Below are 6000 nucleotides of genomic sequence, written 5' to 3'. Positions count from 1 at the left end.
GACCTTGGTGAAGATCAGTCTGGGTTCTGGAGAAATGTAAGAACACGCGAGGCAACACTAACACTGTGACTCATCTTAGAAGATAGGTTAAGAAAAGGCGAATCTAGGTTCATAGCATTGTCGACTTAGAGTAAGCGTTTGAGAATGTTGGCTGGAATACTGTCTTTCAAGCTGGCAAGGTGGCAAGGGTAAAATACATGGAGCAAAAGGCTATTTATAATTTGTACAGAAACCAGGTAGCAGTTATAAGACTCGAGGGCCATGAAAGGGAAGCAGTGCACGAGATGGGAGTGAGACAGGGTTGTAGCCTATCATCGATGTTGTTCAATCTGTATACTGAGCAAGCAGTAAAGGAAACAAAAGAAAAATTTGGAGTAGGAATAAGGGAGAAGAAATAAAAAGTTTAAGGTTTGCCAATGACAGTGTAATTCTGCCAGAGACAGCAAAGGACTTGCAAGAGCAGCTGAACCGAATGGACAGTGTCTTGAAAGGAGGACATAAGATGAACTTCAACAAATGAAAAACGGAGATAATGGTATGTAGTCTCATTAAATCAAGTGATGCTGATGAAATTAGATTAGGAAATGAGACAGTTAGATTAGTAGATGAGTTTTGATATTTGGGAAGCAAAATAACAGATGATGGGCGAAGTAGGGAGCACATAATATGCAAACTGGAAATGGCAATAAAAGCGTTTCTGAGAAAGAGAAATTTGTTAATATCGAGTATAGATTTGAGTGTGAGGAAGTCCTTTCTGGTAGTATTTGAATCGATTGCAGTGAAGAGAAACATGGACAATAAACAGAAGAGAATAGAAGTATTTGAAATGTGGTGCTACAGAAGAATGTTGAAGATTAGATGGGTAGATCACATAACTAAGGAGGGGGTACTGAATAGAATTGGGTAGAAGAGATATTTGTGGTACAACCTGACTAGAAGAAGTGATCGGTTTGTAGGACACAATCTGAGGCATCAAGAGATCACCAATTTAGTACTGAAGGGAAGCGTGGACGGTAAAAATCTTAGAGGGAGACTAAGAGATGAATGCAATAAGCAGATTCAGATGGATGTAGGTTGCAGTTGTTACTTGGAGATGAAGAGGCTTGCACAGGATAGAGTAGCATATATTTAAGAGGTGCTGCAAACCAGTCTTTGGACTGAAGACCGCAACAACAACAACAACAACAACATTATCTATTACCCTTGCATCCCACTCTCACGCACTGATTTAGTAAAAAAACGATTGCCTATATAGTTCCGTATAATTCACACTTACGTTTCCGGGAGAGATACGTCGTCTTTTGCAGAGATTTTTTTTCCATTTACGTATCAGATTGGAGTGTGCCAACCTATACAATCCTAGCAGCATCCGCATGATTCTTTTGCTCCGCAGATCACCCATGTAACATGAACAGATGTGGAGACAATGACTGATAGCCATCGACTGGGCAGTACTGAGCTAAGAAATCGACGTCACTGTTCACCAGTACATATCATCTAGCCACAAACGGGTTATGCATATTAATGTCGAGATATCAGCTGACAACTGCCTCGAGTTAGAGTGGAAATTGAGAATGTTTGGTAAGGTACGAAAGAGGGGATCGTTCAAACAGAGTAGGAGAACCCATACGACAAACTGTCATATATCGAGATACAATTGACGGCTGGCTATGGCACAATCTGTCTCGGCATTCCTGTCTTCGACAGTAGCAGTGTTAGAGCTTCAGTACTTATTGTGCATGGTGTTTCTACGATAAAATTAACAGTTCCAGGGTCATCACAGAGCGTATTGATAAAGCATCGGAGTATTATGGCACTACGTGGTATGCAGGAAGCGGTAAGTGCTTGTAACGGAACAGAAATGATGGTGGGCTGACAGTAATTTGGAGCCCGCGCGTCGGAAACGGGCGCGCTGGTATGAGACTGCCAGGGAGTGCACCCTGATGCCATCTATTGGCGAAACTGGGAATTAGCGCTGCCTCTCAGACAATGCACTAAGCTCTCGGAGTCAAATGTATTCTTTTTCTTGGTAATTATAAGTTATTAGTGTATGATTGAATGTTATAAGGCGCTAGTAGTAAATTATTATGACTGGTACGAACTCCAGGGTAATAAATATAAATATTCTTAAATACTAAATGATTTCGGTGAAAAGATGGTAGGGGAACGCCCCCACTCTTGGTGATACGAGCATAGCTAGAGGTAGCTGGAGACACAGGGACTGAACAAGGGAATGGCCTGGGGAGTGTTGACGTGATCGGACGTGCGTAACTGTGCTCACGCAAAAGTGATTGTGCAACAGCGAAGAGGTGAATATCGTCGCCGTTTGTGGAGTGGAATGCGACGAATGGTTGTCAAAGCCGTCTCTATGCCACTGGTGCTGATTGTAAGAGTTCCTGCGCCCAGATTTTATGGCGGACGTGCAGTAGCTTATACGAGTGCTACAGCTCGTAGTTCCAGCCGCCATTAAGGGCATTAGGCGTGAAGAGCTGCGTTAGCCACATGCATCCCACCACCAGCACCGACACGTCTACCCAAGGCAAGACTGCTTGAAATTGTTAAGTCGAACTTTGTATACATGTAAAAGGAGAATACCAGTTTTCTTTTGTGCAAGTGCAGAGGACAGAATATAGTAATGAGTAAAATTACGAGGCATGTTGTTCATTGTAAAGTGTAGTAACCTGAAACATAGTGTAGTGAAATCAGACTGAGGCCACCATCGCCTCTTTCATTTACAATTCTTTTGGTTGTAGAATACTTTAGCGTATAAGAATGTTGAAAAGAGCAATGGTCACACCAGAATGAGTCGCCTATTTATAGTTACTTAAATTTTTCTGAGTAACCTTTCAAGTAAAGTCACTTAACTAATTCTATAGCAATTGTCTAAAGAGTAATATCCCAAAGTCATTAAATAAGTTGAAGAATAGAATTTTGTTAACCTAAGTTGCATAAATTGTCTTGGTGGTAATTACCAAGCCAACTCACAGAAATTGAGAGAGTATTTGCTTTGTAGAATCATCTAGAATGATCAGAAATAGTAATATTCAGAATTAAGTTTAAAATTCAACTCAAGCCGTTTCACTTTGAAACGAGCCAAAAAATTGATTTATTCTTTTGCTCCTTCAGAGCTGGCGACCGTAGTTATAAGTATTTTCAGGAGGATTCGACGGTAAGTCTGCTGCTCTCGTCGTGCTGATAGGATTATCCACTGCTGCTAGCAGTGGTGATTGGATACATAAGCTCACTACCAAGTCAAGTGGGTCAGGTAGGCAGTGTTACCGTGTGAACTGTAGGGCACTGTAGGCCGTGGATCGAACCCGTTCAATCATCACAGCTCTTTGGGAAATAGTCCGGTTAGGAGTGTACTAATCATTGGGTAAATACTGGCGAGTAACGGTCAAAAATGTATACGCAAGTGAATTTAGCAAGGTCCATGCAGCACCTAATTAATGTGGTGCAATGGCGAGGGTAGGAGTGGAGTAAAAGTGAGCTGAGCTTGTGGCAGCTGTGCTGTCTTCAAAGATTAACAACGTGAATTCACTACTACCTCTTACCATTAGGACTGAGCTATTTACGGTTTAAATACGTAGCAGTAAGCGCAAAGGCGTGACAGCTACAAGTCCATATTGGCTTTATACATACGGAATTAGGAAGCGGGTCAGTCCGTCAGTGGAGGGGATAAAAAAAAACCGAGTCAGTTGTGAACATACCCCATTTACTGATGGAAAGATTCGGCGGTTCGGTCGCATGTGGCGACCGTGACAGGACTTACCAATTTTGTAGAATAATGGCTGCAATAAGAGTGTTTTATATAAACTTGTAGTTTCAAGAAAATTTTAAATTTAAAATTCTGTTGTAGACAAATATACCACAATTGGTAAGTTCAAGACGACAACCTGCAAAGCAGCGAAAGAAAGTCCAATAGTAGGAGTTAAACAAGTAATACTTGGTTTAATAAACATTTCTATTAGGCACGAAATACAGCAGCATAAGATGGAGTCGAATAGTAACAAGCAAGACGAAAACATTACAAGGTCAGACCCAGAATTAGGGACCATAGATACTGTTGTAGGGTTGGAAAATCTTATAGATGAATCCACACCCACAAGACAGGAGGAACGGGAAGTGAAACCAAAGGTAGTGAAAAGTGAACCCAATGTATCTGTGGATGCAAGTCACAAGGGAGAGGATATGGAATTAACAAGTTTGTTAAATAGGATGATGGCGCAAATTCGAGAAGGGAATGCTAGTTTGAAAGCAGAAATGGCTAGTCATATATCCCAATTGGATGAAAGCCTATCTGGTAAAATAAAAGCGAATTTAGATATTTTGAATACGCAAAGCCAGCGTATCACAGAGGTAAACAAATCAGTAAATAGCATTAGGGCTGAAATAACAAATGTTCAGAGAAAAGTCACAGAAATAGAGAAAAGATTTGATACCGAAATTCAGAGAATAGAGAAATCAGTGGAACCTTTGGTTAGTGAAAAATTAGAACCGATAATTGAAAGTAAATTACAGGTGATAGTACCAGTTGTAAAGAAAGAGATTGTTAAAGAAACGGCAGCTGATATTGAAACACTGCGCAATACCATGTTGAGTTTTGATGCATGTGTGCAGGAGCAGGAAAATACACTGCGTAATGAGATAAAATTGTTAAGTCAGCAAGTTCAGAATCAGACGTTTCTTAACTGTAGTGGTATCCCATTGGTAATGAAAAAATCGGAAATACTGAGTAGGGAGGAAAAATACGATCCTCAAAAGAAACAAGGTGGATGGCATCCAATGGATTTTATAAAAAATTGTGAACGTGTCTTACCAACAGACATGTCAGATAAAGAAAAAATTAATTTAGTAATAGAGGCTTTAGCAGGTCATGCTAAACGTTGGGGATTGAATTTGGATATCGACAATTTGAAGTTTACAGACTTCAAAGAAACGTTCCTTGAGGAATTCTGGAGCACACAACAGAGAGATAGGTTGTGGAGAGAATTCGTTGTCGCCAGAATGCCAGAACATGGGCGTGGGCTCATGAAAGAATACTGTGAAGGATGGTTCAAGCGTTTGGAGTATCTTAAAGATCGTAGATCAGAATCGGAGATAGTGTGGGAGTTGTGGAAAAAGCTACCTGACGATTCCAAGCGTTATGTAGGAGGCACTCATCGAACATTCGATGAATTTTTAGAAAAAATCGAGAATGAAGATAGGTGGCGTGAAACTAGAGAGTTTCAAGGTTTCAGAAATCAGAATGGAATAGTAAAAGGTGGTAGGAATGAACCGCAAATTAACATGATGAGAGAAAGAGGTCGAGGAGGTAACTCTCAGCGAGGGAGAGGACACTATCAGGGAAACGGGATGCATTATCAAAATCAGGAAAACTAAATACCGCGCAGGTCAAGGGCCTAACGCGCGCGGAAAGAAAGAAATGGCCCAAATATAGGGAAGATCGGAGTAGTCAGTACTATAGTAGGATAGTGCGTCGTTCGCCTGAAGAGCAGTTACATAAACGGAACTTTGCGAAGTATAATGCAGGGATACAAACAGAGGAGAGAGAGCAGGGAGGAATTATTAAGGGAAATGAAGTAGGAAAAGAATATCGGTCGGATGTGAAGGCTCACGTGAATGAAATAAGTACAATTCGAGGTCAGAGTGACGAATTGATGAAGGAAGAGTCAGAGAAGGCGTTGTTTGTCGGTAGGGATGGCAACTGTGCAGAGAGGCAGGGGCAAGGTAGGAGTGATGTGACTTATGGTAAAAGGTTCGTACGAATAGTCGACGAATCGCATCGAGAAGTAATTAAAGAGGAAAGGGTGGATAAGAAAAAGGGGCATAGTGCAGAGACGCATGCCGATTCAGAAATTACCTCGTATGCAGAATATGTACATCAGCTCAAAAGCCAGCCAGCACAATTAGAAAGATCTTCCACTCAAGTGATTAATTTGGACCCGAATATGGCAGTGTTAGAGAGCCATACCGATTATGATGTGTACCTAGTGACAG

This window comes from Schistocerca serialis, chromosome 5, assembly GCF_023864345.2.
Source record: "Schistocerca serialis cubense isolate TAMUIC-IGC-003099 chromosome 5, iqSchSeri2.2, whole genome shotgun sequence".
In the NCBI taxonomy this organism is placed as follows: domain Eukaryota; kingdom Metazoa; phylum Arthropoda; class Insecta; order Orthoptera; family Acrididae; genus Schistocerca; species Schistocerca serialis.
This window is presented reverse-complemented; position numbering follows the sequence as displayed.